Genomic DNA, 18216 nt, shown 5'->3' with positions numbered 1-18216 from the left:
GAGAGAGAGGTTAAAAATTGTAGTTAGGTGAGTGATGACAGCCGGGGAGAGGGACTGGAGGAGGTGTGAGGGAATAGGATCACTGCTACAGGTCGTGGTTCGAGAAGAGAGAAGCCTGGAGACTTCTTCATCTGTTATAGGGTCAAAAGAGGAGAGAGAGCATGTGGAGGTATAGGAGGGAGGAGGATTGAAATTATTTGTGGACTGGCATCCCTGTACAAATTTTACTTGGCCACGTTCTGTAAAAGTATGGCCCTGGAAGTTATTGGGATAGGCCGGCAATCATGGAAAACAAATGATGGGGCAGACAGACTTTAGTGTGTATACGCCACGACCCTCCTTGTATGGCACCTTCCTCCATCCACACCTTTTCCTTGTGAGGGGGATGTCTAGTTCAGGAGGGTCCATAGCAGTTGTAATGGGGCAGCCGCCATCAGGGGGAGTAATGCTGCCTTTCTGGCTCCCTGATCTGACACTATTCAGCAGAGCTTCGGGGGTCTGCTTCTTGGTGTGTGCTGCCACCTTCACCACAGCCGCCGTTTTATGTAATATCGGTCTGCAAGGTAATACAAAAGTCTTGGAGTCAGTGATGCCCAGTGCAAGGTGCAGTAATCGATGCACAATTCCTGTTCTAAAAGGTAACTATTGCCTCTGCAATTATGTTGGTCCAACTTGAGACATGCAAACAATGGGCCCTTGTACTAGAAGCACAAGATCCAGAGGCAACAATACTTATATTTTTTTCACCTCAAGAAAAGAACTGCAGTATCCCGAAGCCCCCCCTTCCCCAGGGAACAGGGAGGGTGAGGTTGGGTGCTCCCCCGCCTCTGTCATTCAAGTCCATCCCTTTTTGGTTGGGCTTTGGGACCTTCCTCTATTAGTCAGTTTTCTATTTGGCAAGAAAGGGATGCAGATGAGCTTATGAGAATCTCCACCTCTGATGCCACCAGATGTAAGGCAGCGATCAATGTTCGACCCTTTAACTAGGCCTTGAGACTCGGATATTAAATAGGCCAGCACCTTATCTGCAAACAGCTGTTTCGGGGGGGATTGCCCCTCACGCCGATTAAAGCGCTCTCCCCATGGAGAGATAGTACCCCTCAAATCTATTTGGTAACACACAAGGTCCACACAGACATAACAAGGAACAGACTCAACATTCAACGTAGAACAGACATGGAACATGCTCCGGGGACAGACACAAAGAACCCTCTCCAATACATTAACACACATCACATGTTCCTCGGACTCATAACAAACAAAAGGTTTTCCTGGAGCTCCATACTCATGATATAAAAACACATAAAACATACCTGATTATAGACTCTCTCCACATAGAGACTTGCTACCAACCATTCACATTCTGCTTTGGCTACAAACTTCACTCAGTCAGTCAATGAAAGATTTATGACGGCAACCCTTCAGCTACACATTCCATTATCCCATGTTGTCATATATCTTCTATATAAAAAGAATCTTGATATAAAAGAGAGGATAAAAAAAAAAACATAAAAATTATATTATCCTTCAGACAGACATAATCGCCTCTAAGTTCTTTTATCGAGTATCTTAATTTAATTTGTGCAAGCAGTGAAACAAAGGGACAATTGTATATGCAAAAATATATAATCGTTTATTATAAAAACAAAGGATATAAAATCAATACAATTGCAAAACAGATGATGGTTACAAAATAATACCCCAAATGTACCACACGGTGGTGCTAACACCCCTATCTGATCAGCACAGTGTGACTTATACCAAGAGAAACTTAGGATCTTCTGTTTATCAAACCGGCTATAACAATAAAACACGGATATACAGGAAAATAACGGTTATCCCTGTTTTATTGCTATAGCCTGTTTGATAAACAGAAGATCCTACGTTTCTCTTGGTATAAGTCACACTGTGCTGATCAGATAGGGGTGTGTTAGCGCCACCGTGTGGTACATTTGGGGTATTATTTTGTAACTTCATCATCTGTTTTGCAATTGTATTGATTTTATATCCTTTGTTTTTATAATAAACGATTATATATTTTTGCATACAATTGTCCCTTTGTTTCACTGCTTGCACAAATCAAATTAAGATACCCGTTAAAAGAACTTAGAGGCGATCATGTCCGCCTGAAGGATAATATAATTTTTTATTTTTTTTATCCTCTCTTTTATATGAAGATTCTTTCATATAGAAGATATGTGACATAAATGGAGGTCCGCACCGAGATCGAGTAATTCTTTAATTGATGGTGCAAATAGTGGAAGGTTCCACATTTCTTCTTGGCCAGTGTGGTGTTACATCTGTGTATTGATTATTGATCAGAAAGATGGGTGCTACAGGCAGCGACCCGGGTAGGGGCTATGCTACAGCAGGTAGTCCACCCAGCCCAACGCAGCTCATCTATAATGTTGTTGAATATATACACTCACAGAACAAAATTGATAAAGATATAAATGAATGGATTAATGAGCTACAGGAAAAAGCCAAGGAAGAACGTGGGGAGATCGGGCAGGTAGGTGGCATGGTTGAAAGATACCTGACATATATTGATGTGTTGCAAGATCAAAACAAAAAGGACCGACACCTTTTTTGCACATTGCCACCTGTATTATATGCATTACTGGCGGTCAGTACTCATTCACAGAAGAGACGTGAGTCTGTGCAGGGAATGGAGATCTATGTAGCCCAGCTAGAAGCAGATCTCAGAGTCGCACAGGACGAGATTAAGGACTTAAAATACAACCTTGATCTCAGCCATGATGGATATCAAAGGGCAAAAAGTGACTTAGAGGAGTTACATCTCCGGCATTCCAAAATTCAGCAGACAGGCAAATCAAGCCATACTATAATTGATATTGATCAACATCCGTCTGATACTGAGAGATTTCCAGACCCCCGAAATCTTACGCCCCAACATCTAGACATGTCGTCACATGCTCTTAAAGCAGACTCCATTCCAGACCACAAACCACCCAGAAGTGATGGCATGATGACACAGGAGGCATTGACCCAATTAAGTCGGGAATTCCAAACTTGTAACCACCTTACTAGGTGCCAGCAACACAGAAGCCCCTAGAAGTGTCTCTCCACACATTCCCCTGGAGAGAGATGCAAGGGTTAAATTCCCTGCGCCATATGTGTCTTATGGAAGTGATCAAAGTGCATGTGATACGGGAAAACGTGTGTCTTTTTCCCTACCACGCAGGCATGAGTTTGCCCATAAGAAAGATCAGGGTCCCAGGCGACCAACATATGCTGAAGTGGTCTCTAGGAGGAAAATCCTCAGTATTCAGAAAAGGATCAGAGTTCCTCAAGCATCATTACGTTTCTGAATGCCACTGTGCCCAAATTCTCTAAGAAAGGTTCTCCTCAAATAGCAAACCACTTAGAACTGTATGAGTCCACTATGGATTCTTTACAGTTGTACTCTGATGTTGACAGGATCAGATTCCTACCATGGGCATTTGATGATGGATACCGTCCCTATTTTATTTCTTTTAGGGATAGAGGAATTCAAAATTGGCAAGATGTTTTGCATGAAATTAAACTGGAATTCGTACCATACCGAACCCTTACTGCTGCAAAACGTGACATACAGTCAGGTCCATAAATATTGGGACATGGACACAATTGTAACATTTTTGGCTCTGTACACCACCACAATGGATTTGAAATGAAACGGACAAGATGTGCTTTACCTGCAGACTGTCAGCTTTAATTTGAGGGTATTTACACCCAAATCAGGTGAACGGTGCAGGAATTACAGCAGTTTCCATATGTGCCTCCCACTTGTTAAGGGACCAAAAGTAATGGGACAGAATAATAATCATAAATCAAACTTTCACTTTTTAATACTTGGTTGCAAATCCTTGGCAGTCAATTACAGCCTGAAGTCTGGAACGCATAGACATCACCAGACGCTGGGTCTCATCCCTGGTGATGCTCTGCCAGGCCTCTACTGCAACTGTCTTCAGTTCCTGCTTGTTCTTGGGGCATTTTCCCTTCAGTTTTGTCTTCAGCAAGTGAAATGCTCAATCGGATTCAGGTCCGGTGATTGACTTGGCCATTGCAGAACATTCCACTTCTTTCCCTTAAAAAACTCTTTGGTTGCTTTTGCAGTATGCTTTGGGTCATTGTCCATCTGCACTGTGAAGCGCCGTCCAATGGGTTCTGAAGCATTTGGCTGAATAGGAGCAGATAATATTGCCCGAAACACTTCAGAATCCATCCTGCTGCTTTTGTCAGCAGTCACATCATCAATAAATACAAGAGAAGCAGTTCCATTGGCAGCCATACATGCCCACGCCATGACACTACCACCACCATGCTTCACTGATGAGGTGGTATGCTTAGGATCATGAGCAGTTCCTTTCCTTCTCCATACTCTTCTCTTCCCATCGCTCTGGTGCAAGTTGATCTTGGTCTCACCTGTCCATAGGATGTTGTTCCAGAACTGTGAAGGCTTTTTTAGATGTCGTTGGGCAAACTCTAATCTGGCCTTCCTGTTTTTGAGGCTCACCAATGGTTTACATCTTGTGGTGAACCCTCTGTATTCACTCTGGTGAAGTCTTCTCCTGATTGTTGACTTTGACACACATACACCTACCTCCTGGAGAGTGTTCTTGATCTGGCCAACTGCTGTGAAGGGCGTTTTCTTCACCAGGGAAAGAATTCTTCGGTCATCCACCATAGTTGTTTTCCGTGGTCTTCCGGGTCTTTTGGTGTTGCTGAGCTCACCGGTGAGTTCCTTCTTTGTAAGAATGTTCCAAACAGTTGTTTTGGCCAGGCCTAATGTTTTTGCTATCTCTCTGATGGGTTTGTTGTGTTTTTTCAGCCTAATGATGGCTTGCTTCACTGATGGTGACAGCTCTTTGGATCTCATCTTGAGAGTTGACAGCAACAGATTCCAAATGCAAATAGCAGACTGGAAATGACCTCTGGACCTTTTATCTGCTCATTGTAATTGGGATAATGAGGGAATAACACACACCCGGCCATGGAACAGCTGAGAAGACAATTGTCCCATTACTTCTGGTCCCTTAACAAGTGGGAGGCACATATGCAAACTGCTGCAATTCCTGCACCGTTCACCTGATGTGGATGTAAATACCTCAAATTACAGCTGACAGTCTGCAGGTAAAGCACATCTTTCATCATTTCAAATCCATTGTGGTGGTGTATAGAGCCAAAAATGTTAGAATTGTGTCCATGTCCCAATATTTATGGACTTGACTGTATATAAACTTACATGTAGGCCCAATCAGAGCCCCCGTGAATTCCTCTCTGTCCTTAAAAATGCCTATGGGTTAGCATATAGATCCCCAAATTGGGAATCTGAAGAGTTTAAGCAGCTGTTCTATGATGCAATGCCAACCCAGAGCAAACTTAGCCAAGCTAGAGATCTGGATATTGAAGCTCCCCTGGACAGGTTGGTGACGGCTGCCACCACACTGTATAATATCAGTGAGTGCCATGCTACAGGTGAGAGGAGGTTCAAAAAGTCCCCAGAGCAAAATGTAGCTGAAACTAAGGTAAACCCTGGCTTGGGATTTGAAACGCAGCCACGTAAATACACTCAATCTACATATCCTGTCCAACAAGCCCAGCGACAACAGGTAGGACCCAAACAGATAAAACCTCAATGGGTCAGAGGGAGATAATTCTGGTGCTGAAAGGTCTAACTACCGTCCCTATTACAATAGGGGTCCCCAGGGATATAGGCCCTTTAACAATAGGGGTTCCCAGGGATACAGGAACTGGAATAACAGACCCAGACAACAAAGGGAAGATAGGCAGGAACCCCCAAATTCACCTAGGAGTAGGTCACCCACCAATAACCAGGCCGCCCCACAAAATCAAAATGTGCGCAAACCAAACAGGTTTGATGAACTGGCTGAACAAATGGTCCAGCTGTATGACATTGTATGTAAGTTGTCCCAGGGGTCCCAAGGAAAACAGCCTGAACCTTTTTAGGGGCAACTCCAGGCCCCAGCTCAGCCCCATAAAGCAAATAGGGCAGGGTCAGAGCCCAGGCCAACGCAAGGTTATCAAGGTGGTTGAGGAAGAATCTAAATTGATTTCTAATTATATTTTGCCTTGCAGCGCTCCTGACCCTAAAGTTGGGGCCAGGGAGGAGGTGTCTAATATGTTATCTATTTTGCAGACTAATCTTGTGTCTTCTCCAACAAGTGATCCTATCGTATCAGCGTCAGGCTGTGAACCGTCTATAAACTGTGACAGAGCCCGGCTTTCCCCTAAGGTGGGGGCTTCCACTCCTGTTCCCTGCAGCAGGAATGTGAAGGATTCATCAGAGGTTGCGATGCTGCAGAGAGGTCACGCTCTCAGAAAACAGGAAAAGAACACTCACCCTAACTTCCTATGTTATTTGTTTCAGGTCGAAGGCCGATATTTCGTGGATTCTTATCTTTAAGATGAGCATATCATGCTGATCAGGGGTTTAATTGATACAGGATCACAGGCAACTATCTTATCACATAGTTATTTCCAACAGGTTCTGGATTTAACAGCAAAGAGACTGAGATTGAAATCGTTCGATGGCTCTCTGATAAGTGTAGGTGCAGGTAAAAGGTACATCATGGTTGACATTCAAAATTGGCAAGAAGACAATTAAACACCCCACACTGATTGTGGACCTTCCATATGATCGGCTGATCATAGGAATTGACCTTCTGAAAAGGTTGAGTTCCATAATAGACTTCATTAATGAAGCAGTTTGGACTCAGGTAAAGGCACGCATTGCCATTGATTATTCTTGCAATGCACAAACCCAACGTAGTTGTCATGTGATTGAAGAAAGGCCTAACTCTGTTGAAGTTCATTTTAGGAACAGTCAAACGCCGGATGTCACGATCCTGAAAAATGGTAAGCTCGAGGAAGCTGTTAACGGTGCCGCTCATATCATTACCATCCAGAAGGACAGAATCGAGAAGATGACCTTGGATGAGGATGTATTGACTATTTCCCTTGAAGGGGGAAGTTACGAAGTCGCGGACCTGGCCAAATACACCCTGTACAGAATTATTAGGCAAATTAGTATTTTGACCACATCATCCTCTTTATGCATGTTGTCTTACTCCAAGCTGTATAGGATCGAAAGCCTACTACCAATTAAGCATATTAGGTGATGTGCATCTCTGTAATGAGAAGGGGTGTGGTCTAATGACATCAACACCCTATATCAGGTGTGCATAATTATTAGGCAACTTCCTTTCCTTTGGCAAAATGGGTCAAAAGAAGGACTTGACAGGCTCAGAAAAGTCAAAAATAGTGAGATATCTTGCAGAGGGATGCAGCACTCTTAAAATTGTAAAGCTTCTGAAGCGTGATCATCGAACAATCAAGCGTTTCATTCAAAATAGTCAACAGGGTCGCAAGAAGCGTGTGGAAAAACCAAGGCGCAAAATAACTGCCCATGAACTGAGAAAAGTCAAGCGTGCAGCTGCCAAGATACCACTTGCCACCAGTTTGGCCATATTTCAGAGCTGCAACATCACTGGAGTGCCCAAAAGCACAAGGTGTGCAATACTCAGAGACATGGCCAAGGTAAGAAAGGCTGAAAGACGACCACCACTGAACAAGACACACAAGCTGAAACGTCAAGACTGGGCCAAGAAATATCTCAAGACTGATTTTTCTAAGGTTTTATGGACTGATGAAATGAGAGTGAGTCTTGATGGGCCAGATGGATGGGCCCGTGGCTGGATTGGTAAAGGGCAGAGAGCTCCAGTCCGGCTCAGACGCCAGCAAGGTGGAGGTGGAGTACTGGTTTGGGCTGGTATCATCAAAGATGAGCTTGTGGGGCCTTTTCGGGTTGAGGATGGAGTCAAGCTCAACTCCCAGTCCTACTGCCAGTTTCTGGAAGACACCTTCTTCAAGCAGTGGTACAGGAAGAAGTCTGCATCCTTCAAGAAAAACATGATTTTCATGCAGGACAATGCTCCATCACACGCGTCCAAGTACTCCACAGCGTGGCTGGCAAAAAAAGGGTATAAAAGAAGAAAATCTAATGACATGGCCTCCTTGTTCACCTAATCTGAACCCCATTGAGAACCTGTGGTCCATCATCAAATGTGAGATTTACAAGGAGGGAAAACAGTACACCTCTCTGAACAGTGTCTGGGAGGCTGTGGTTGCTGCTGCACGCAATGTTGATGGTGAACAGATCAAAACACTGACAGAATCCATGGATGGCAGTGGCTATATTGGTCACTGATTTGTTTTTGTTTTGTTTTTGCATGTCAGAAATGTATATTTGTGAATGTTGAGATGTTATATTGGTTTCACTGGTAAAAATAAATAATTGAAATGGGTATATATTTGTTTTTTGTTAAGTTGCCTAATAATTATGCACAGTAATAGTCACCTGCACACACAGATATCCCCCTAAAATAGCTAAAACTAAAAACAAACTAAAAACTACTTCCAAAAATATTCAGCTTTGATATTAATGAGTTTTTTGGGTTCATTGAGAACATGGTTGTTGTTCAATAATAAAATTAATCCTCAAAAATACAACTTGCCTAATAATTCTGCACTCCCTGTATACTCAATCCATGGTACAGATTGAAAAGGTCAATGACAATTTATTGATTCCCATACAGGTGAACAATATAGCCCGGGTGAAATATGCCAAGTTGGATCTGAAATCCGAAGCCAGCTACATAAGCCTAGGACTATTAAAACAGGTCACCAATCCTAAAATGATAAAAAATTCCTCTCCACAGGAACAATGGGTTCATGATCTGGATGGAGATTCCCAGAGTCATAATGTGGTTGCAAAATGTCTTTTGTCTATCTCCATAGGAAGTAAGATTACAGAACACGTTTTCATCATGCTGAATGAACCACGGCATCAGATGTATATGGGTAATGACCTTCTACACCGAGTTGCCGTGCAGATTGATCTGGTAAATAATACCCTCTGGTCCAGATTACCGGGAGACCCAGAGGGATTCCAGGATGTGAAGCAAGCCTTGAGATGGGGACAACAGATGCCCTATGCCGTGAGTATCATGGTTGCTGAGGAGGTTAAAATCCCTGAAGGATGTAAACCATTTCTTCTTCCCATTCAAGTGAAGAAGGGACAAACTCTGAAGAACGCAGACGCCTCGATCTGTTTGTCCAACCGGATGCAGCAACTCGGCCTACAGGTAAAACCCACTCCTATAATTAACATCAATCAGGATCCATTGCACATGATAATCCATAACATGGCTCCCCATAGCATATCCCTGCAGAAGAACACTGTAATTGGTCTAGCTATGGATTCCGAATACTATACTTTTGGATTCCAGAATGATGTAATTGGACTTATTCCTGATGAATACCTAACAGAAGAGCAAGTAGTGGAACAATGTTTTTCCTCAACACCTGAGGGGTTATTCAATATCCATTCTGTTTATCCTTTCAGTCCTGAAGAAGGTACATACCACATCGAAGAGTCATCATTGGTTTTCAACCAGGAGATCGATGAAAAGGAATACGAGTCATGCCAAAAAGGAAAGGATAAGGTACGCTACACCCAAAATGATTTAACTAGTGAGCTTGAAGAAACTTACGAGTTAAGTCAGCCTAAGATCTTTCCAGAATTTCAGGAACGGGTGGAAGAGCAAATCTCTATAGCTAACGCGTGCTCCAATGAGTCAGAGCGTCAACAGCTAAAGGAGCTCTTCACAGAATTCCAGGACATGTTTGCCAAGGATTCTTATAATTATGGGGAAACAGACCTGCATGTCGTAAGAATCCAGACAGATCCTGATCCCCTGTCTTTGTCAAACAATACCGACTTCCGCTGGCGGCTTACGAGTCCCTATCGGAAATCGTCAAAAATCTGGAGAGAAGGGGCATCATCCGTCCGATACATAGCTCGTTCAACCATCCTATACTTGGAGTCCTCAAACCCAACGGTCAATTTCGTCTCTGCTCGGACCTAAGACAATTAAACAAACGTGTTTATATGTCCGGATGGGCAGTGCCATACATTGACCAGTGTTTGGCGCAAATTCAAGGATCCAAAATTTTCACCTCTCTTGACTGTGCACAAGGATATTGGACGATTAAAGTGGACGGAAGGGATCAGTACAAACTGACCTTTACATTTGGAAAGACACAATATGCATGGACCCGACTGCCCTTCGGGTACATAAATGCGGGCCATGAATTTGCTGTGTTCATGCATAAGGCAATGCCTGATGCCACTGAACGAGGTACCTTATCCTATGTGGATGACATTCTAATCAAAAGCACAACTTTTGAGGAACACATTGTAGAACTGAGGTATGTACTAACCCAACTGAGAAAAGCTGGTGTGAAACTTTCTTTGCAGAAGGCTCAATGGTGCCGTACCAAGGTTAATTTCTTAGGTCACGAAATCACTGCTGATGGAATCAACCCACAGAAGAAGAAGGTGGAAGCAGTGATCAACACCAAGTCACCTACAAATCTCAAGGAGTTGAGATCTTTCTTGGGCATGATGAACTATTCCCGTAAGTTTATAGATAATTATGCCAAAATTACAAAACCTCTTTTGCAGTTGCTGAAGAAAGGAGTGAAATGGGAATGGAGTGAGCGTCAGGAGCAAGCTGTGTATGAACTCAAGGCCAAGCTTGTCCAGGCCCCATGCCTTGCCTATCCAGGGGGTGGAAAACCTTTCTTCGTGGAAACAGGTTTCACCGACAAAAGCATGAGTGCAGTCCTTTTCCAGAAAAAGAAAAACCTGAACAAGATCATCGCCTATGCAAGCAAATCCTTATCACCGGTTGAGGTAAAATTCAACAGTTGGGAGAAAGCATTACGTTCAACAGTGTGGGCTTTTCAATATTTCAGGAGCTTTATTCAAGGTGAAAAGATCATTGTGGAAACTGCACATCAACCACTGCAATATTTGCAAAGTGACAGGATCAAGGATGGAAATCTGTCAAACAGCAGGATAACTGCCTGGACGATGTCCTTAATGGGATGGCCATTAGAGATCAGGTATAAACAAAATAATAAGAACCCAGTTGCTCAAGGATTAGCTGAACTGCATGATTGTTCCAATGCGGAACAGGAAGGTAAGTCACCAGAAAGTGATTTCTTGGAGGAACAATCATCATTCGCATATAAATCTTATGAAGAGGAGTACTGCAAATCATTACCATATGTATATGTGGACGGCTGTTCTTTCCATACGGATGTAGGAAATGAGCGTACACTGGTTGCAGGTGTCGGAATTGTATGGAATAATATATTCCCGGACATATCCGTCCGATACAAAATTGGCCCCAAAAGTAGCCAAGTCGCAGAACTCACTGCTGTGTACAAAGCTGTACAAATGGCTATCGAATATGATATTAAGGAGTTTTCCATAATCACAGATTCTGATTATATTCGTAATAGCTTTGTGGAGTATTTCCCTGGATGGAAAAGATCCAACATGATGAGAAGCAATAACAAGCCAGTCAAGCATGGCAAGATGTTTTGTAAAATCGATGAAATGGTTATTACCCACAGTCTTACGATTTACTGGAAGAAGGTAAAAGGTCATTCAAAGTATCCAGGTATGGACAAGGAAGGAAATGATCTAGCAGACTCCCTCGCTAAACAAGCAGCCATTGACGTAGAAGTTTTGGATGTGGATGATCTCATGGGAACTGTCCAAGTGGATGCAACAACAAGAAGTCAGGCCCAAAAGGGGACTGAAGCCAATGTGTTGCAATGGAGCCAAGATTCCCCTAGTGAGGATCTCATCGCGAGCCAAAAAGGAGATCCAATTATTGGTACTTGTTGTAAACACATTGAAGATCCACAGAATTGTCCCATAAATACAGAAGATTGCGATGGCAATGAGGAGTTACTGATTTTGATGAAGGGTAAGTCCCAAATTTCGTTACAGGATGGATTGTTGATTAGGACCTCGAAGAATGGTATCACGCAATGGCTAGTACCCCCAACATACCGAGGTTTGATGCTACAACACGCCCATGATGCCCCGACAGCTGGTCACCGAGGTGAGAAGTTGACGTACGAGTTGTTACGGGACTACGCTTATTGGCCACATATGTTGCAAGATGTTCGCACATATTGTCAAGGATGTCTGATCTGCCCTCAATTCCAGCCACAGACACCCACTCATCGAGCGCCGCTGATGAAAAGGGGGATGTCCATGCCATGGTCAGACATCCAAATTGACTTCATCGGACCAGTGACAACCTCATCAAAAGGCCACAGATACATGTTAACCGTGACTTGCTTGTTCACAAAATGGGTGGAATGTTTGCCTTGTAAAACATGCAGTTCAAGCGTATGTGCATCTCTTCTCATTAACCACATATTTTCCAGGTTTGGTCTTTCCCAACGCATTGAGTCTGATCGTGGAAGTCAATTAACTAGTGAGGGGATGACAAAGATGTGGGAAATACTGGGGGTAAAAAGGAAGCTACATATAGCTTATCGGCCGGCCACTAGTGGTGGAGTGGAACGCTACAACCAATCCATCATGAACATTCTAAAAAAGTTTGTCAATGAATCCGGTAAGGACTGGGATGTCAAATTGCCTTTGGTTCTCATGGCCATCAGAGCCACCCCAAGCGCAGCAACCAAATTTTCTCCCTTCGAAATGATCACAGACAGGAGGATGGTGTTACCCCAGCATTTACTCTACCGGATGACAGACCACAATTTAATAAATGCCACAACATCTCATCAATATGTGGAAAATCTACGCAAGCACCTTCAACATGCTTTTGCATTCGCCCAGAAGAATATAGAGAAAGCCGCAATAAGTGCTAAGACATACTACGATCTGAAGACTACACAGAAGGAGTATCAAATTTCCGATCAGGTTTATCTCTATAACTTTGCTCGGGATCAAGTGAAGGAGAGAAAGTTCTTACCTTCCTGGAAAGGACCTTATGTCATCACTGACAAGTTGTCACCTGTGGTCTACAGGATAAAAATCCCTAAGGGGGATGGGTGCACATTAACCAGTTACATATTTGTCATCCTAGCTCACGACTTTGCGAGATAGAAGGAGTTGGATGAAGAGAGGTGGAAAGATTTTACGGTTCCAGCTAAAGACGGAAACCAGGATTGGTATTGTATGAACTAACATGTGTACTAACCATCCTCATGTGTGTTTCCTTCGTAACTAAACATCTCTAAACATACCTCTAAAACTGAGAACTTGCTCTGTTCAAGAAAAGAACCTATGCCAATCAAAGATACATGATAGCATTAACTCTTTTCTTGCAGGATAAAAAGTGAAAGATGTATGTATTGATATGTGTCATACAATTTTATAGGTACAAGATGCCGACTAAGATGATTACCATCGTTTATGTCATCCTAATCTTGGGAAAGGATTTCCACGCCGAGCCGATTGCTGTGCCAGATCCTTCATCCAGAATCATGCTGCAGGACACCGCGGGATTCATACTAACGAACAAGAGGATTCTATCCCAAAAGATCTACATCAGCCTGGATCCACGCGTCTTCGTTGATAGACAATTCAACGTGTCCGAGATCATGTCGCCGGAAATCCAAGCCAATATGGATATCAGTGACACTTATACTGGCTTTCTCAATTTACACAGATAGATATTTATGTATTAATTGTATTTTAGTGAATGTATTTTATGCTATTCAGGTACCGTATATTATTTTATTGTAACTAATAAATAGTTCAAACGCATTTGCTGCAGTTCCATTTGATCATCATATGAGGTGTTCCCCTCTCTACCATATAGTTTATTTACCTACCTAGAAGATTGGGGATATCTCTCTTTTAGGGGGAGCACCCATTCCGTATAAATTGGAGGGTGAGCCAATCCAATCCTACTTCTATTAATTTATATATTCATAATTATATTATATATATCTCTGTATGGTATATTTAGTTTACAACATATTTTAACCAATAATTCATATAATGTGTTGTCTATGTGTAACAATGTAACGATTTATATATACAGTACAGACCAAAAGTTTGGACACTCCTTCTCATTCAAAGAGTTTTCTTTATTTTTATGACTATGAAGGCATCAAAACTATGAATTAACACATGTGGAAATATATACATAACAAACAAGTGTGAAACAACTGATAATATGTCATATTCTAGGTTCTTCAAAGTAGCCACCTTTTGCTTTGATTACTGCTTTGCTCACTCTTGGCATTCTCTTGATGAGCTTCAAGAGGTAGTCCCCTGAAATGGTCTTCCAACAGTCTTGAAGGAGTTCCCAGAGATGCTTAGCACTTGTTGGCCCTTTTGCCTTCACTCTGCGGTCCAGCTCACCCCAAACCATCTCGATTGGGTTCAGGTCCGGTGACTGCGGAGGCCAGGTCATCTGGCGCAGCACCCCATCACTCTTCTTCATGGTCAAATAGCCCTTACTTTCAAAGTTTTCCCAATTTTTCGGCTGACTGACTGACCTTCATTTATTAAAGTAATGATGGCCACTCATTTTTCTTTACTTAGCTGCTTTTTTCTTGCCATAATACAAATTCTAACAGTCTATTCAGTAGGACTATCAGCTGTGCATCCACCTGACTTCTCCTCAACGCCACTGATGGTCCCAACCCCATTTCTAAGGCAAGAAATCCCACTTATTAAACCTGACAGGGCACACCTGTGAAGTGAAAACCATTTCAGGGGACTACCTCTTGAAGCTCATCAAGAGAATGCCAAGAGTGTGCAAAGCAGTAATAAAAGCAAAAGGTGGCTACTTTGAAGAACCTAGAATATGACATTTTTTCAGTTGTTTCACACTTGTTTGTTATGTATATAATTCCACATGTGTTAATTCATAGTTTTGATGCCTTCAGTGTGAATCTACAATTTTCATAGTCATGAAAATAAAGAAAACTCTTTGAATGAGGTGTGTCCAAACTTTTGGTCTGTACTGTATATATATATATATTATACCATATATGTATCAATTAGGATGTATCCTGTAGAAGGTACAGAAACATTGAAGTAAGTTTCTATTAATTGGATTTCTGAGAAGAGTTAAAAGTTATTTCAAAACAATAGTTATTCATGGATGTAGATAAGTAAAATATACAAGTTCCAATGCTGAGTATCAAGGCCGTCATATAAAATTTTATCAAGTCAACATATATTTCAAAAAGATAGGAGAAGACAGTGACTCCAACAAGTCCAGGATATAGGTAATTAAAAGTGTCAGGAAAAGACCTTCCTCAATGATGTATATTAAAAAGGTTAAGAAGGTCATGTGAAGGTATTATTAGATATTTCGTTTTAAATGTTTAAGGTTGTAATGTTCATCTGCAGTACCACAGTGCCATCTGGAGGCAGATGGACAATATTATATTACTTTATCATTTGTTTTATGCCATATTAGGAGTTAATATGACATCATTGTTTTATTAGGATGCGAATACACCCACCTTGCCCGATTGGAAATCCCTAATCTAAAGGGGATGATTCTTAGATAAGGGGGGGAATAATTACTTGTGTGCGGAGCAGCAAGGGAGATCCATAGATCCATCCATTCATTCAATCAAGACTAAAAGAAAATTTTTTAAAAACTTTACCAGAAGAAACTTGGATTATTTTTTGGATTACTAGGAAAGTTCTTGAGAACTGGTCCCATCTGAACTCTGTCTACCTTTGACCCGGTAACGTATATTTGTGTTTACTGCTCGTGATATTAATAAGATATTTCTCTAGGTATATAGCCAAGAGTTCCCATATTGTGGGAATATATAGTGTTAGGCGCCTCCATAATGCTGATTATTCTCTTAGCAAAGATGCATATTGTTAATGGAAGATCTGACATTATTTGAAAAGAGGACTAAAACCCTTGGGAAGTTATTTTCCATAGTCTGATTGCCGAGCTGAATATTTTATCATATTAATATCATATATTTTTGATTGGTCATAGGAAAACAGAGTCAAGGGATAACAGTTATTTTCCTGTATATCCGTGTTTTATTGCTATAGCCTGTTTGGTAAACAGAAGATCTCACTAAGTCACACTGTGCTGGTGAGATAGGGGTGTGTTAGCACCACCGTGTGGTACATTTTGAGTATTATTTTGTGACTTCATCATTTGTTTTGCAATTGTATTGATTTTATATTCTTTGTTTCTATAATAAACGATATATATATTTTTGCATATACAATTGTCCCTTTGTTTCACTGCTTGCACAAATCAAATTAAGATACTCGATAAAAGAACTTAGAGGCAATTATGTCCGCCTGAAGGATAATATAATTTTTATGTTTTTATTTTTTATTTTATCCTCTCTTTTATATAAAGATTCTTTTTATATAAAAGATATATGACAATGTCCGGGTCATGAGGTCGCTCCACTCACAGCTACAACCCCCACTGTCTCCCTTCATATAAGTACCCAGCTTTCCTGTAACTCAACAATCCATTCAAACCATATATTTAGGAAGAAAGAGACATATTAGGGCTCATGCACACTGCCGTTGTGCGGCCGTTCCGTGCATTGGGGACCGCAATTTGCGCTCCCCAATGCACAGGCAACGTCCTTTGCGGCGGCCGGGACGGATCGAGACCCATTCAACTTGAATGGGTCCGTGATCCGTCCGCACCGCAAAGGTGCCAGAAACACGGCCAGAAACACCACTGAAGCACTTCCAATCCGTGCTTCCGTTCCGCATCTCTGGGTTTGCGGACCCATTCAGCAAACTTTGTGCGAAGTGGTCAATGAAAGGACTAACCTTGAACAGATGGTCAAATGTTGGTTCGTTTTGGGGTGGGCACTGTGCATTGTCATTGTAATGTAGGAATTTCCTAATTGACTCAAATCGCTTCCGGGTCATGGTCTTAATAATGTCCGAACTCCAATATTGCCTAAAGTTAGTTTTTTTTTTTACAACGCCCATATGCAGAACGAGTCCCCAAAACTTCATCATCTCTGCTGCACTTACTGGGGTCCAACCTAGGGGTCTAGTGTATGGCAGTGTAGGGTTCTGAGCAATGAATTGTTGGGCGTATAAATTGGTTTGGGCCACCATTAAATTTACAAAATCTTCAGAGAAGAAGATTAAAAAAATATATAGTTCAGTGAAGCCCGCACAGTCTATCTGAATTCCGGAGCTACCCTCAAAATCCGAAATTTAGGGCTGATAATAATTAGGGGGTGGGGTCACTCTGGGATCTGCCTCATCTGCTACCCTGGGGCACCTTCTAGAGGGTCCCTCATCAGTGGATGATGATGAGGGGGTAGAGGAGTAGAGGAAAGTGGCGTCCTCTTCTCCCTCACTGGCAGACTCAGTATCAGAGGCAAGGATGGCGTATGCCTCTTCAGCTGAGTATACTCGTTGGGACGGACGAGACATTTTTATTTTATTAGGGTGTGACGTGTGAAATGTGTAAAACTTTACTTAGTGTGAGGGGTGTGTATGTTGTTGTCACGGCCTATGGTGTACGCTGTGACACTGTTGCCACACTTGCGGTTGCCCGCGGCAACGTGTTGCTGTGAGAGCATGCGGTGGCAGTGTCTCGGCCTTCTGGGTGATTGCCGTGACATGGTTGCCACGCATGCTGTTGCTGGTGGTTAAGTGTTTGGTATGCTTGTGTGTGCACTTCCCCTTTAAGTTGTAGCCTCCCTCTGTCTGGTGCTGTAAGGGTTAACTCCCTGACTGGGTGTGGTCACTTGGCTTTTATCGTCTGTGGTTTCCTGGCTGGAGTCAGTTGTACTTCAGCTTTGGTTGGTGCTGGAGCTCTGCTCCAGTCCAGGGTGTTCCATCTTCCAGTGAGGGCCACCCTTGTGGTCATCAATGTTATCCCGGTGTCTCCTTCCCTTCCTGTCCCTTTTTGTTTGGAGTGGGTTATGTTCAGGGTGTTTGTATGTCTTGTGTGGTGTTACATGTCTGGTGGTGTTTGGTGTCATGTTTACTAGGCTTTCCCCTGTCTCATGTTTATTGCAGCTATGGTTGTCCTGGGTTCCTGTGTGGTTTGTGGTGTGTGCTGTGTCCTTTAATGTTGGTGTGGACGGCAGCACTAGTGCACGGGTTCCAGTCAATGTGTCTGTGGCAGGTAAGTGAGTTATGAGTGTCACTTACCTGCCATCACTATAGCTGTATGTGTTCCCCTCTCCTTGCAGCCTGGCCTCAGATAGAGACTCCTGTTCCTCCATTACTGGGATGAACAGGTCGTCTCTTCCCTGCTCCTTGGTGAAGGATTACCAGGGCGACTTAGGGTCTCTAGGAATCCAGAG

The 18216-nt window shown here is 42.5% G+C and overlaps 1 long non-coding RNA gene across 1 annotated transcript in view; it reads left to right on the top strand.

Annotated features, from left to right (window-relative positions):
- The first annotated feature begins 391 nt into the window (after window positions 1-391).
- LOC120994353 overlaps window positions 392-18216 on the top strand; it is a 50316-nt gene continuing 32491 nt past the window's right edge. Inside the window, exons 1-2 of the long non-coding RNA XR_005777399.1 lie at window positions 392-402; window positions 3422-3423. This is a non-coding gene — a long non-coding RNA (uncharacterized LOC120994353). The remainder of the gene's footprint in view (window positions 403-3421; window positions 3424-18216) is intronic.

The sequence above is a fragment of the Bufo bufo genome, chromosome 3 (assembly GCF_905171765.1).
Source record: "Bufo bufo chromosome 3, aBufBuf1.1, whole genome shotgun sequence".
In the NCBI taxonomy this organism is placed as follows: Eukaryota; Metazoa; Chordata; class Amphibia; order Anura; family Bufonidae; genus Bufo; species Bufo bufo.
Note: the sequence above shows the minus strand (reverse complement) of the source record. Positions and strands in the feature narration are given on the sequence as shown.